Source organism: Amphiura filiformis, chromosome 2 (assembly GCF_039555335.1).
Source record: "Amphiura filiformis chromosome 2, Afil_fr2py, whole genome shotgun sequence".
Classification (NCBI taxonomy): Eukaryota; Metazoa; Echinodermata; class Ophiuroidea; order Amphilepidida; family Amphiuridae; genus Amphiura; species Amphiura filiformis.
Genome location: NC_092629.1, coordinates 76306180 through 76323322, shown reverse-complemented (window position 1 = coordinate 76323322; position 17143 = coordinate 76306180). Strand labels below are relative to the sequence as shown.

The following is a 17143-nucleotide window of genomic DNA, read 5'->3' as shown; positions in this document are numbered from 1 at the left end:
TTTGAACTTTTTTCGCTTGTCCTTATATTCGTGATTTTGCATTTTGTACATCTAGACATATACGCATGAAAACATTTACTCACACGTTTTTATTTTTGCGCTAGCTGTGTCAAGTACGAATAATGTGAAAATTAATGTGGTGCAAAAAATTTCACTTTGACTGTAAAAGGTGAAAAAGAGGGATTAATATGAGATGGGAAGGCACCGGTTGTCGTGGGATGTACAATTATCCATCCAATTCCATGAATTTCTACTTCCTGCTGTCTCATGCGAATCATAATGGGGAAAAAAATCATAAAATATTGAGATTATATTTCAAAAGACATCAATCATGAAACCCATAATGTATACTTTTGCAAATGACAAATTTCAAAATGTTTTTAAACATTCAAAAATTGTAACTTTCCTTGACCAAATTTGGAATCAGCATGAAAAATGCACTTGAATCCAAACAAGCCTAAAGCCTGATCCTGACTCCACTTCGCAGTGCGATGCGATGCTGCGATGCTTTTCAAACATAGCAGCAACGTGTGATGAAATTAAAATAAAATGTACATTTTAATTTCATCGTGCAATGTTGCGATGTTTTTAAAGCATGTGGGGTCTGCATTTCCTTTTAAGGTCATTCTACCGACCTTGATTTTCCAGCAGCCAATCAGAAGCCTGCATGGCTGCGATATCGCAGCGCGATGCGAAAAAGTTTAACATTGTTCAACTCCATCGCGGACCGAAATTTCCACCGCGCGATGAGAATTTTCACCGCTGAGCTCGTAAAAACCTGGTTCAGATTCCATGCGGATGCGGAGTCAGGACCGGGCTTAATACTGGTTTAGTGGTTCCTCAGATAGCTCTTGAGAAAATATCTCTATATATGTGGCTAGCACACAGGGTGTTATTAATATTATTAAAAAAATGAGAACAAACAAGCCTACAAGTAAATGAAGTAATTCTTAGCCAAGCTCGAACACTCGGAACACTAGTGACTCCGTAATAAACACATTCGCACCTAGCGTGGTACAGGAGAAAGCATGTAGCGTACACGCTTAGTACGCTACATGGACGCAACAGGTACGTTTGAGCTTGGCAAAGAATTAACAACCTTAATTGGATTTTTTTTGAGAACTTTTGAAATACAGTAATTTGATGGACAATCCTGGTGACATTATTTGTGGATTGAGCATATTGTCACTTCTTCACCTCATCCAGACAACTTCTTATTTTTGTTGATGTTTTCCCATTTAAGAAAACTGAGAAATTATCAGAGAGACATCTCTGCTAACCATATTAAACATCAAATACTGGATGATCAAGATATTTAAAGAACCCTGCAAACTTGTTAAAGGGACATTTTGTGATCCATACCCTCATCCCCCTAAAAGATATTTATACAATCTGAAACCTCTGGCTACATGTTTATGTGCAAAAAGGCAAAAACATTCGTGCAGATTCATTCGCTTGGGAAGAATATCGTCAAATTTGTATTTATGTTTTGTAAACAGAACAAAATTACAACACATTGGCCTCAAGTATGAGGCCTCTGTAAGTGTAATACATATAATCATGCACAACTCGCAAACACAAAATCAGAATCAACAGAAATTTAGGGAATAAGCTCTTTTCATAGATATGTACTGAAACATACGATAAAAAATAGAGTAATAAAATGCTCCTTTGAAATAATAAATTAAGTATAGTCATCAAAACGTGTGGTTCTTCCGTCATCATCATCCTCATCATCATCATGTGGGTGAGAGAGCCAATATATGGGTTGAAATGACTATATTCAATATCAAATAACACTTTTTTTCTGGGTTAAAATGAATATATTCATTAACAAATAACACTTTCTTCTATACCCATATATTTCTCCCATCATGTGGGTTTTTTCACGCCTCCGCGTTCATCCATATATTCATTGTTCAACTGGGTACCGTGCAAAATTGGATACTAGCAAACGCATCGTCATAGCAACCACCTGGTTTTGGTCAGGAAGTGGGGGTTTTAAGGGTTCATAAGTAACCCTTAGAGAGAGAGTAAACTGGGTTGATTTTTTTTCAGGTAAATAAGGGCTAAGTAAGCTTAAAAACTATATCAAGTATGAAGGATAATATGCAAAATAGGACTTGGTAAGCTTTAAAAATTGATTAATAATTCAAGTGTGGTGGATACTCAATCTTCCGATGTCGTCAATCAAGACTTTCATTATATGTCCCCCCACACACTATATACATCAAGTAAATGAAAAAAAAAAAGGATATTGAAGGGAGTCGTTGTATTTTATGCTGTAAGACAATTAAAAGCGAGAATCATGAGGGAGAGGTGAGTAATAAGCGGATGCATTGTTTAAATGAATCGGATGTGATTAAACAATTCATACTCTATTTGGTACAAATTTCTCACTTGTTGGGTTTCAATATTAACATAAACTATCTTATCTCTTACTTGCTGCATTAAACTGGAAAGATTGAAGAAAGAATGGGATGGCGGAAAAGGCGGAAAGAAGGGAGACAAGGAAGGAAGCAAACAAATAAAGGAAAGTTTAAGCAGAGAGAGATAAACAAGGAAAGAAGGAAGAAAAGATGCAAGCAAGCAAGCAAGCAAGAAGAAACAGAAAGATATGGGGATTGGGGAATGAAAGGAAAAAGAATGAAAGAAAGAAAGAAAGGAAAGTCTGATGTATATACTTTACAGAGGAAATGAAGAAAGATAGAAGGAAAGAAAGAAAAAGAAAGAAAGAAAGAAAGAAAGAAAGAAAGAAAGAAAGAAAGAAAGAAAGAAAGAAAGAAAGAAAGAAAGAAAGAAAGAAAGAAAGAAAAGAAAGAACAAACAAGAAAGAAAGAAAGAAAGAAAGAAAGAAAGAAAGAAAAAAGAAAGAAACAAGAAAGAAAGAAAGAAAGAAAGAAAGAAAGAAAGACAGATTTGATTTTTTTCAAGATGTGTGCATTGTCTTGAAATTTGCCCATATTGTCACCATTTTTTTTTAAATGATGGAAAAAATATGTTTTGAAAGCAATTGTTGGAATAATTGTGTAATTATCACTTTCAAGTAGTGCAAATATACCAAGTCGCAGAGGGGGAGGGGAATGAAAAATTCTGCATTGTATATTAAAATCTTCGTAAACTTTGAGACATCCTGGTTTTTTCAGCAAGGTTCATAAACACGAGGTTATTGCTCCTAATACATGCGATCTACTTTTTTTGTGGCTTCATCAATAAATACCCTAATCTATTTCTGTTTTCCTGTTGATATGACTATCATTTCCCAGGGACCAAGTTCAACTTTCAGTATGATCACAACATATATACATGTTCATCATGTGTATTCTGAAGATTAACCCTCATACCTAGAAACCTACTTGGGTATATTATACTACTTGCTGGGTTGCCAAACCTGCACTTTGGTAGCCATTTGGGCGACTTTTGAAAATATTCCCCAAATCTTTTGGCCATATCCCAACTAACAGAAACCAATGGTTCAGAAAATTAAAGACTTTTCAACATTGGTGCTTGGGGGGTAACTCAGTAAAAATTATCATACAGGGGTGTGTCAGAAAAATTGGTTGCATAATCAATCATTTGGTATATCAATTTTTTCTACACCAATTTTGGTATAAGGATGGGTCATTTCTTAACCCCTCCCCCCCCATAGCCTCATTTTGCAACTGTAGAATTTTTTTTCAGAACTTCTGAGAAAAGTTGTTATGAAAATGGTGACTTTTAGAATAGTGATGGGTCAAAATTTCTTGGAAAAGTGATTTTATGGATAGGTCCAATTGCAAATACTCAGTGGCACATCCATAGCCAAATCTTTTTTCTTGTCTCATACATAGAAAGCAATGGATAAGAGAAAAATTGGGTGACTTTTGGATAATTTGACCTGCAATTTGGGCTGCTTTTTTAGCAACCCAGACCATTTGACACAATTCTCAGTTGTCAAAACTGCCCCAAGAAATGAGGTTAAGAAACCGAATTGGACAATTCCACTTGTAATACATACACCCCCTCTGGAAAATATGACCTTAATCTTCCACACAAGGAGTGTGAATTTCAAATGGGGTTACCTGAATGGGTGACTCCATTTGAAATCTATACCCCCTGTGTGAGAGAATAAGATAATGTCTTAAATACGTGGGTGTATGGGTTTCAACTGGAATAGCCCATTCTCTTGATCTTAACTCTAGCAACACCTATAATTTTATTTAGTTACAACAGTCTCAACTCCATTGGCAAAGTTCAATATTCTCCATCTAACAATCAAGTTTTGAAAGTTGACCAAAAAGTAATGCAGATGAGTTTTTGTACCCAGTGTTCCCAAAGGTCATTCTAGTAGTGTGCAAGCATACTAGGGTTAAAGAACTGTGCCCTTATTATCCAACTACTATTGGCAAATAGGCGACAGATATCCTACTAAGAAAATGTTGGGCAATCTTGATGGTGAACCACATCATAGTTAAGAAATAAATGTTGCCTAAATTGTGTGGTTACTAGTTCAATGTCTGGCAAATACACAATTTTATTGCATGCTTCATAAAAAGGCCATAACAAGACTATTAGTCCTTGCCCTATGAAATCTAATACTAAGTACTTCCTTTGAAAACACTACCTATAACTTGTGAAGAAGGGTTTGAAATTTGAAGATTTGTTATTTTTTGAACAAACAAAACTAACAATGTTTCTAGTTTATTTCTTTGGTCACAATGAAATGCAAACCTAAAATGGAAAGCATGCTTCTACATTTATAACAATGGTTCCATGTCTCTCAAAAAATAATGCTCCAGAAAAAAAAATCCACTTCCTTCGAAGTTCCATCCTTCTGGTCGCCATCAGTGCAGGTTGGTTTCCTGTAGCTTTTCGTCACCTGCCGGACACCACTACATTATGCTGCATTAGATAATGGAGCCAACCATTACAGTGAACCCCGTGACAATGCAGCCTGATGTAATGGCGCCTAGCAGACAACTTGTTTCGCAGACGCGTCTCTCAGTCAGCAGACGGCTGTTTCAGAAGAAGAAGACCATATCTCAGCATACAATTCCTTCTCAGATGACTGTTCCAGCAGCAGATCATTTTCAGCAGACATTTTTCAGCACAAAAATAATGTTCAAAATGTTATTTTGCATAGCCTAAGAATGTGTAAACCAATATTTTTAAGCTTCAGCATCAAGGACATTATTTCACAGGGTGTTGAATTCGCAACCATATCCCCCCCTCTGGGTGGTTACTAAAAAATGTTTCAAAGCAGAATGATTCCAAAAAAATTCAAAATATCCCACTTCTAAGTAAAAGAGCAATGCTATAGGCCCTATACGTTAGATTATCCACGTAGCACACATCAAGAATTTATTTCCGGCTCTTTCGTAAACATGCAATATTTGTTTTAAATAAAACAAAGTAAAAATACTGCAGTTTGACTTTAAAAACACCTCCCAGTGCAAAAGGCAGTAAGTGTTCGTTACTTATTGTTAGGACCACTACATACTCTGAGTAAGCGACATCGAAATTTTGATGCAACATGTTTTTGCTATTATTTTAATCTATTCATATTCTATTTCCAGGAATGTATAAGTTCTAACAAATGTTTGATGACATAAAATCGATAAATCGATAAAATAAGCTGTATCAAACTTTAGTGGTACCCATCGAGTTTTCATTGATAATGGAGGAGTCTGACACATCAATATTCAACATAAGATCCAAATAATTTGTACAATTAATTGTACAACAAGTCATAAACTATACTATACATTCTGGACATTTCAAGAGTACTGTAAAAGTAGAAATTTAGGTTTTTATTTTCGCGAATTTCGCGAGTGGACATAAAATCGCGAAAATAAAAACTTGCTAAAATGACCTTTGCATTAGGTTTCTATTGTATCAATATCAAAACCGTGAAATTTAATTCTCGCGCAATTGACAAAATGTTCAAAATCGCGAAAATATCTTCTCGCAAAAATATTGACTTTTATAGTATTGAATGTTGCATTTGGAAGAGGCAGGCTTTTCAATAAACATCAACATTCAAGCATGAAATTTTTTTTGAAAGCTGCCTGAAAAAGCCTGTGAATTGTGCCTTCAATGTTTTGTATAGGCTGAAAAAAATAAAATAAAAATTGTAAATTTGGGCAACAAAACTGCCTGAATTCAGGCAAAAGCCTGACATTCTCAGACCTGAATATTCGATGAATACCAATCATTTTGATACGGACTGTATGTTGTTATGGATTTTACTTCATCAAACATTCGTTAGAACTTAAAATATTAATGCAAATAGAATAGCAATAGATTAACGAAGACATGTTACATCATATCCTTCCTCCTGTAGCGGCCCTTAGATACTGAATGTTTACACGGTAGGGCTGCATTTCCCGTCGTGTATTACGTGTAATTCATGATATGATTCAAACATCAAATATCACTGTATATGACTGAGTGGGTGGTTTACAGGACAATAGCCATTTATGCATAGTAGCAATGCAAGGAGCAGAACTGACATAGAATGGAAGGTTACCCACACAATATGCAGTCAACTTGCTTGCTATTAATCACTGGCGGTGTAGGGGGGGGGGGGAATTCTCCCAGTCAGAACTCTTTCCCCCAGTCAGAACTCTTGCCCCCCCCAGTTAAAACCTAAAATTATGCAAATGTCCACTTTTTGGAGTAATATTTGTGCAAAAATTTATTCATTCCCCCCCCCAGCTTATCTAATACCATCAGGTTTTTTTTATTTCATCATTTTTTGTTGTTGAAAGTATGATTGTAATGTATTTATTGATTCATATGGGTGTATGGGGTGAGCATAACTGAGAAATCATACCCCCCCTCACCAATCTGGCAACATTTTGTCCAATCTCATCCCTCATACTCCTCGCCATTTTGGATTAAGGCCTGTCCCCCCCTTTTACATCCAAGATAAATTCATTAAAAATAAAATGGATTCATGCAAAATGGGCTCCATGCCGTATGCCCCTCAAAAAAATAATGAACACAAACCATTATAAATGTGGCTATTTTGTCAAAATTTTATGATTTTTGACCAGCATGAAATTCACTTTGCCCCCCCCCCCCCCAAAAATATCATAGCATCCTTATGTCTCTCACCCATCCATGACCCCCACACCCAACCTATAGGCCTACATCATACACACACAAACTGGGCTCCATGCCATGTGTCTCATACCCAAGTTTATGGGTGGTTTGTAAAGGAAGGATTTCATATAGGTGAATACCCGATATTACATGGAAAGCTTACTAACTGCCCATAGCATAACGTTGTCTCACACGCTCATGTGAGCTAGTGTGTGTGAACGACCAGCGGTCTTTCCTTTCAATGTACAAAAAACATTTTTCCTAGTTTAAAAACACTGTTCCGAAACCATCCTTGACATCACAATCTCGCTGAAAAAGGAATGGCAATTCAATTGTTTATCTGGCTGATCACGATTTTTGCTTCCCAAACACACTGTTACATTGGAACTGTAATGACACTGGGAACCAAAGAGATTGCATTGCTCATGTGCTAATGAATTGAATTTGTAATCATAGATGCGAATGTAATGTTTATTAATGTTCATTAAAAATGCCTATACATAACAGGTACACATATTGGTTCAGGAAATGACCATTCCGAGTTACACATGTCTTCACATTTCACACCTTAGGCTGTGGAAAAGGAATTCTGTGGAAAAGGAATTCTTTGGTTAGGGTTACCAACCAACCAGTACTCAAAATATTTTGAGGCCTCTGGAAGAAGGAAAAAAAACCAAGACAGCAGAGATTTGTTAATCTGTAATTTGCAACATAATGTTACATCCACTTGCATTATAAAAAAAAATGCAAAATAATAATTTGGCAACTGACTGTACTTTTGGAGCAGCAGGGAATCCTAAACCCATTACATTTCCATGGCCTTAGTACGACTTCAGATTATATAAGAGCTACTGACAATCATATAATTTCTGAAAACAAGCGAGGTAACTTTTTCATTGACCCTGTTCACATTAGAAAATTTCTTCATTCGACACATTTCATGCAAATTAACGAAGCTCGAACGAAGCTATTAACGTCCGGCTATTATTAAAGCCGGTGAAGGTCACTTGTCACATGGTCACTTTCCTTCGTCGAACGAAGCGAGCGTACACATTACAAAATTAGCTTCGTCGAACGAAGTATTCTTCATCAAAATAATTTTTAGCTTCGTTGAACGAAGCAATTTTAATCTTCGTTGAAGAAAGAAAAGTGCGTACACATTAGGAATAAACTATTTTTAATCTTCGTTCGAGGTTCGTCGAAAGAAGAAAATTTTCTAATGTGAACAGGGTCATTATTAACTAGCCAAGTATTTTTGTGACTTTCATTATATGAACAAACGCCAGTGTAAAATCAGGTCTACAGGATCTAGGCTATCAGATGCCAATCTATCGCAATGATTTGACTGAATTCCTGGTAGCGAAATGGATGTTTTGAGTTTGATTTTTCCACTAAAAATGCACAGATATTCATCTCTTTTTTTTTTTTTTAAAAATGACCAGTTTTTATTTTTATTTTTGAAAAAAAAATCACAGTAACAAATTCAAGTGCGGGCCCAAAAATGAAGAGCGAGCAGCCAGCTGGAAACTCAAAATCAACAATTTGTAGCCTTTATACCCAAAGCATAAAAATAATGTAGAGCAAAAATTCGCTCTTTAGGCCTAACAGTACATGATAAGATTCTCACACACACACACAGACTCTAGAAACACTACTTGGAAGGGGAAATCCTGTTACCATAGCAACTTCTTTGTATTCTCAAAGTTGCCCAGTAACATTTTCATTTGCTCACAAGAGACTTTACAATCACAAAAGGTGAATGACCTCAGAGGTAAATAAACAGCGGATTACACAGTCATAAGTCTGCTAGATGATAATTATGATGATGTATTGCTGAATTATGACCTACAGTAAACTCCGCTTATATCCGAAAAGTTTCCATAATAGATATCTGTTCATGTATCCTGCAATAGTAGTCACTTCTTCAATGACTCATAAGATTATGGGCAACTTTCAAATTCTGATCAACAACTTGTAGCATATCTGCTGATGACCTCTGATAACTTAATTCAAGAATCTCACATTTCCAAAATCTTATAGTTCTGAAAATTCTTTGACTTTAACTTTAAATTTTCATACAAAGAAAGGTATATGATAAATTTCTATAAAGCAAATCAATTATGACTTTTCTACATAATTATCATTATTCTGTGTACCAGTAAATTGACAAGCATACTAGAGTTGCAGATATGGTTTATTTTCTTTTAATTAATCCTAAATTTCCCATAATCATGACATTAGGCGACACTCACTAAACTACCGTTCAGTGTTGTAGTCGAGTCCTCGTCATCCGAGTCCGAGTCCGAGTCCTTGGTGTCCGAGTCCAAGTCCGAGTCCGAGTCCCTGCCAATTTCTGATGTCCGAGTCCGAGTCCGAGTCCGAGTCCTCAATGTTCGAGTCCGAGTCCGAGTCCGAGTCCTTATGTATCAAATTCAAGCCCGGGTTTTCACCAATACTTCATCAACGATAGCATATACTTAACCAGAATTTTAGTTCTATATTATTTTCTTGTAAATACATAATTTTCTAGTCCCACTTAGCATGCCTAGTATTGTTTTGAGGCTGTGCAATAATTATGCTGAGCCTGGGGATGGGTGAAATTGCCAAAATGCTTATCCCTTCTCGCCTACCAAAAATCGCTTGCCGCCCCCCCCTTTGCACATGCCATTTTTTTTTGGGATCCCAAGTTACAAACTTTAAATGGTTTAGATAATTATGTTTCGAGCGCAGCGAGCAGGGAAATCTGTAGGCCTATTGTGCAAGCGTTTCCGTACTGTTTTCTTAGCCTTTTAAGAGCGTTTTAATTGAAAGGTGCCCCATATGTGCCAAAAATTGCTTGTTTCCCCCTCTCGGCTTGCCAGAAATTGCTTCCACCCTCCCTTTCGATCGGTCAAAAAAATTTTACCCTTAGGTAGCATACCTTAGAAACAGAGTATAGGCCTTATCACAGACTCACAGTAACTTATTAGACTTGTGTTTTAGAGAGGCAAAAGATGCAATATTGCAATCAAAATATGACGTCACAACCAAACCCCAGGTGCCAAATGAAGGGGTGTTGGATCTGGCTGTAGGCCTATGCAGTATTATTCTGGGGGTGGGGGTCACTCACATGTAAAGATAGTACGGGTATGTTCGGCGGTCAGGGGTCCTTTTTCAGGCTCTCCGGCAGTCCCTTAACACATTTGCATCATGCTCCAATTCATTGAGCCTAACACTCTGAAACTTGTAGCTCTTTAGCTCAAATTTGGAAATATTTTGAATTTGTTAGCTCCAAAGCATATAATTTGGCCCAATTTTAGTTCACAGACCTCCACAAAAATGTTGAAATTTCAGTTCATCAAGACCCTATTTTGCCCCCAAATCAGTTCTTATAGTTCCCAAAGTTCGGCTCCGCACACCCCTACCAAAATTTAACTTGAGTGCCCCAGAGAGTATTATTATTATTCATGTACATTCTAGACAATTAAAGATATATAAATGAAAGCAATCTTGCCTTTTGTCTGTACTTTTATTTACAAACTGAATTTATTTGCATGTAAAACTACTTAAATTAATCATGTGATGTGATCATTGATCAAGCATAAAAAGTTTACAATGAACGAAAATAAAAGACCTAAAAGACCCTATTTTGTCGGACTCGAGGTGGACTCGGCCGAGTCCCCGAGTCCTTGGGGTCCGAGTCCCGAGTCCGAGTCCAAGTCCTTAGCTTCCGAGTCCAAGTCCGAGTCCGAGTCCTTGAAAAAAGGACTCGAGTCCGAGTCCGAGTCCCGAGTCCTCCAACACTGCTACCGTTGTGATTCCAACTCTGTCTGGGAGGCCCGTCGGTGCACCTTGAAAAGAGGATTCTGCAAACAATGGCTTTGCCGTATAAAGTGACTTGTAAATCAAAATGGGGTTGAAAACAACAGTGGTGGTAATCCACTGTGGAATACCAGGTCCAAATTACCCAAAATAGTACTACTATGTTTCAATGTGCAAAAAATCGGAAGATTAAGCTTATTAAAAAAATGACACAAATACTAAGTTTCCTTCCATAACACTGTCTTGCGTAAAGATAGACCTTAAGTCATCCCCATCCCTATTTGCACATGACATAAAATAACAGTTTTGTTTAATACTAAGTTGTTTGAATTGGCATGTATCCTTCAATTACATCTTTCCTGTTCAATGACTCCTATTTTTCCTTTCATTCAAAATATTTTGCAGATTCTGATGACATCAAATTTGGTTTGCATACCTAAAGGCACCTGTTTCCTACAATTGGAAACTAAGTTTTCAACAACTCAAAAGTTTTTCCTTCTACATGAAAAATTACAGATTCTGAAAAATGATATACCTCGGAAATGACCTACAGAGACATCAGGTTTTGTTTAGGCCTATTTCTATAAATTGGACATGTTTCCTACGATTACTAACTTTGCTTTTTATTTTGTTTATTAAACATGAAATTTTGCAGATGATATTCCTCCAACATGACCTCAAGTACCATCAGGATTTGTTTATGTTTCTAAATTGACTTGTATCCTATAATTGATAACTCTCATGTTCAATAACTCCCAGTTTTTCCTTTTTCCTGTGACATGAAATTTTGCAGATGCTTTAGATACCTGCCAATGACCTATAGTTACATCAAATTTTGTTTTTATCTTCAATTTGGCCTGTATCCTACAATTGCTAACTTCAGTGTCCAGTGACTTTTTCATTTTTTAAAACACATGAAATTGAGCAGATTGGCACCAATGACATACATGCATATGACCTATAGTAACTTCAGGACTTCCATAAGTTTTATGAGCCTGCTTCCTACCATTTACCGTTTATATAATGTAGCCTTCTACAGTCATGTTGTAGCTATGGAAGAAGTTTCTTAATCCCATGGTAGGACCTACATGACTAACAAGGCCCACCAAGTTTTAACTAAACACTAATGTCCCTATGCACAAAACAAGTTTATCATTTCTTTTCCTCCTTTTACTTCAAGTTTAATAAGTCCAATAATTATTATTAAACTGCACATTAGCTTAAAAGCTACATGTATTTGGCCTTAACAGGATCTACAATATTATAGAATAAGGTATGTAAACATCAAGAAGTTCCTTCTCTGTATAACTAATCTCAATAGTTAGATCAGGTCTAAGTTAGACCTGGTCTGTTTTGCACATATGGACCTAGGCCTTTTCCTTACTATACTAGTATTATCCTAACACAAAATAACACTTTTCATGTACAACCTCCCCCCCCCAAAAAAAAAAAAAAAACACACCAGAAGTTCACTTTTATCAGCAGATAGTTATAGTAGGGGAGACCGAAGAGTCACACCGTTGCTCATACTGCTGGTTAATGTGAAGTTCAACATGCGTATTGACAACGTTCGCATCAATGTGCGCAGCAATGTTAGGGTTAAATCGCAAAGACTCTTGGGACATACCGAAAAGGTGAATTATACCGATGTCTGCTTTTATCAAATATACAATGATCAATTGCTTGCTCTCAGTCAAATGCTCAATATAGTCTGATGAAATAACAAGTCACCTTTACTAAATACGCTATTCCAGTTGAAATATATACACCCCCTGTGAAAGCCATGCCCTTACATCACATACACCCCCTGTGGAAGATGTGCCCTTACATACATCCCTGTGGAAGACATGCCCAGTTACACACCTGAATGGGCGACTCCATTTGACATCTACACCCAGTGTGTGGGATATTAAGGGCATGTCTTCCATTATAGGGGGAGTATGGATTACAACTGGAATAGCCCAAATGCAGGTGCATCTGTTTATGGCATATATGTATTCTGTAAAAGTGAAAATGTTCGCGCGATTAATTTTCCGCATTTTTGCCAATTTTCATCTGTTTCCCTTGTTTTTAAATTCACGATTCTAAGTTTCCTTACATTGGCATATACACAAAAGGAATATATTCGCGCGTTGTTTATTTTCGACGTAACAGCTTGGAATACCAAAAGCGCGAAAATAAATGTAGCGCGAAATTTTTGCTTTCAAATCACCTGCTTTGTCTCTCCTCAATTCTAAATGCCATTGTGGAATATTTCATTCATATGACTCCGTCTATTATTTGAAAATAAATCATAACCTTTTTTTTGTTCCCAACATTTTTCCATTATTCCGATGTTGTGAACAAAAAAATCCTATTTGTTCAGAGTTTAGTGCTGTGTGTCGATCGTATAAAAGCATAAACACATAAATTATAAGCAATCACTCTGATTGGCTAATCATCAATCATGATAATAAGACGGTTGACTATTGATCGATGGTGATCATTGAGTGCATTGAAGGAAACTAGACTTTCGCCTATTCTATGCGCTATTTTGATGCGTTATGAAACACCAATCTTCATTCATTCTCTCCGTAGTGTAAAAGTTATTTTTATACTATTCCTGTTCCAAGCTACATCGCAAAAATAACAACATGCAAGTATATTTCATTCAAATTTAAAAATAAGTAAAACATTTCAAAGTTGGTAAAGCACAAAAAAAATTACACTACATTTTCCATTTCTGAAGTATAAATTTCACACATTTTAATAGAAGTGATAAAAAAAAGATGCACTGACATTACTCCCTACTACTTGCTATGACAAATTGGTATTAAATGTTAAAAACATTACCAGTCATGCACAATTTCACGTCTATGCTCCTGCAACATTGCGTGTTCTAGCTATGTACTTTTAAGCAACCACCTCAGGGAAGCCGTCATATTTTGTACCTTATTATTTCATGCACAACGAAGCAAGTATGAAATATTTGCATGCAATATGTCCAATTTTCAATTATACAGTTCGCTAACATCCATTTACTATAAATCATAGTTCAAAATATAATGTCCAGCTGTTGAGTTCTGGTTATTCCTTCATGTAATTTTACACAAAATTATGGTTAGGGTTAAGGTTAGGATTAGGGTCAGTTTAGGGCTAGGATTAGGGTTAGGATTAGGTTTGGATTAGTTTACACAAAATAATTACATGAAGGATCGACCAGAGTCCCTGTAGGAGTCAAAATCGTCATACTATTTTGCAGTTTTCACATTCCAAGCAGCTAATAGGAAAATGCGTGAATATATTCAGTTTGTGTACAGGTCAATATATGGAAGCTTAAAATCGCAAATTTCAAGCAAGCGCAAAAATTATTGTAGCGAACATTTCCACTTTTACAGTACTGTACCCAAATCATTCAAAGGGGTTCAGAGGTCACCATTATGTATGTACAATCAAACTGGGGTTACAGAACTGTGTCTTAACAAGTGAGTATGTGTTTTCATTTGAAGTTTTTATTTTTGAAAAAATTACTAAATTTGCACACACAAAAAAAAAAATCGCTGCAGAAAACCTTGATTCTTTTTTAATCTGAAAAAGTTTCAAGGCACAAAAAATATTTATATTCTGGCTCAGTATGAAATTTAAAGTATGCAAAATTATCATGATTAAATCCCATTGAAATGTATGAAAAAAATCAAATGAGCAAAATACAAGTAAACAATTTGAAAAGGTCACCACATGGAAAATAATCCCTAATACGAAATAGCTGAAACTGAAATTAAAGAGTTATATTATCAAAAATTGCCTTATTTAGTATTTTTCAAATAAATATTGGAAATCTTCATGAAAATATATGAATAAGTACAAACATGCCTAGCATTGGAATTTAATCAGCAGGTGTTTTTTTAAGACAGACTTTAATGATTTATGGCCAAATCCTATGGATTTGATAACAATTTGTATAATTCACCTGCAGCCATGTGAATGGCTTGGATCTGCCAAACCCGTTATTATTCTACATACATACGATGTACCGTACATGTACACAGCACGCACGCCCATATAAATAATTCAGTTTAACTAGGCCAAACCTGAAACAGGTTTTCCAATCCTACAATCACGTCCAAACCCAAGTAATGTCAATATCCTACTGAAACGATCACAGTATATTTCTACAGACAAAGTACACACTGTCAAATTTCTGATACAATGTCACAAAATACTCCCTAAAAAGTGTTTCTATTTTGATAAAATATATTTTCCAAACATTATGAAAGTATGCCGGGTCATGTGTGCTACAAACACCTTTAAAACCTGTCATGACTTTTAACTACTTGCTAAATGGAACAATATGGCACTGTGAAAAGGGTATTAAACTGCCATATGCTTCGTGTAGTGTTATTTGGTGTGCTATCTACTGAAGATAACATAAGATGACTGTAGCATACACACAATATCAAAAGTGATTTTACGCACTATACCTTCAGGGTGGTGTTATATCCGTGAAGTGTACGCCGTACCGTGGTACGCCCGTTCCGCTTTCTACCCATGTCCCGTCCTCCCATCTGTCCTGACGACGAACGATCACAGGATGGTACACACATGTACTCAAGCAAGCCGTTACCAACACTAGCACAAACATCTCAGTATGTAGTAATGCTATAGTTCAATCTGGTATCATATAGCAACCGTGTACAGACAATACCACCACCAACACCAACCAACTCCGCAATTGAACAAGAGCAGCAGTTTCATTCATTATCACAAAACACACACACATAGTTTAACATCCGCTCTCTCTCTCTCTACCCAACCATCTCTACACACATCTACATCTGCCTACACACTTTTTACATTTACATGTGAGTGTGTGTGGACTTTTATCTGCCCACGTGCAGTTTGCTTCATACTAGCAAGCCCTTCCAGTGCCTTGCATGCATGCATACTGTACTATAACCGTACATCGTACATTGCATTTCCTGCGTTACTACCCCAACACGCCTCCTTAGCATAGCTTCTATTACAAGAAGGGACCCTCAGCCATGCCATGTCCCTCTTTTCTCGTTTAAAGAGACACTTAAAAAGTTTCACAATAAAAAAAATGTATTTATGAAGGAAACATTATGTGAAAAAATTGATATATTATCGAGATTTACCATCTCCTTTGGATATGCCAAAGATAGAGAGGAAATTTATCTTATCTTTTCAGTGCCTACTATAATCATTTACACTAAGTATAATGCTCACAACTGAAACTGAATCTGTGGCTCTCCCTTTTTTATCCTTTAAAGGAAAGTCAATAATATTTCTAAATAAATTAGTCATCTTCCTATATTTCTTATTTAATTAATCCTGATAATTCATCATTAATGTCACCATCATCTGATCTTCATCATCAATGTCATCATCATCATCATCATCATCATCATCATCATCACTGTCATCAATGTCACCTTTATCAATGTCATCATCATCAATGTCATAGTCATCACTATCATCATCAATGTCATTATCATCATCAATATCATCATCATCATCATCATCAATGTCATCTTCATCAATGTCAACTTCATCATTGTCTTCATCATCACTATCATCATCATCAACATGAAAGTGATGATAATGAACTTGATGACATGGGATGACGGTGATGATGAAGTTGATACTGATGATAAGATAACAGTGATGATGACATTAATGATGATCATGACATTAATGTATCCATGTCATCATCATTTTTGCAATTGCATCTTTAACATTATTATGTACGTTTTTATAATAATAAAAATCTTGTTTTCACATTCACAACAACCAATTTAAAAAAACCTATCCATTCATTTTATAGTTTGAAAGCTGTATAATTTTGTCGCCTTGATAAATTTTCCACAATGATAAAAACTTGCCATGCTCACAACAATACCAACTCAACACATTACATACTGGCCAGCTAACCATAGGTATAAATGACTGTACAAGCCATAGTATACTCTCACCCACACATTTTATGCATGTACATAAATAATCATGATAATAAGCAATAGTTTCAATTAATTTATATACATTTCTGTTAAACACATGGTTGTAATCTATAGCACACTACAGACACAATTTGACAGCCTTTTATACCCATCAAATCAATCAAGTAGTAACTGCTATGATGTTGTGCTTTGTCAGAAATTTTTACAAATGAAAAATGTATAGAATTTGGCACAAAGTGCACATGTACACTATATCCTTCATACTAAATTGTGTATTTCGTACCTACCTACTTGGGAGT

The 17143-nt window shown here is 35.9% G+C and overlaps 1 protein-coding gene across 1 annotated transcript in view; it reads right to left on the bottom strand.

The window, feature by feature from the left end:
- Positions 1–17143, bottom strand: part of LOC140146631 (uncharacterized) — a 129248-nt gene that overhangs the window by 30233 nt on the left and 81872 nt on the right. The gene's annotated exons all lie outside the window — the stretch shown is intronic.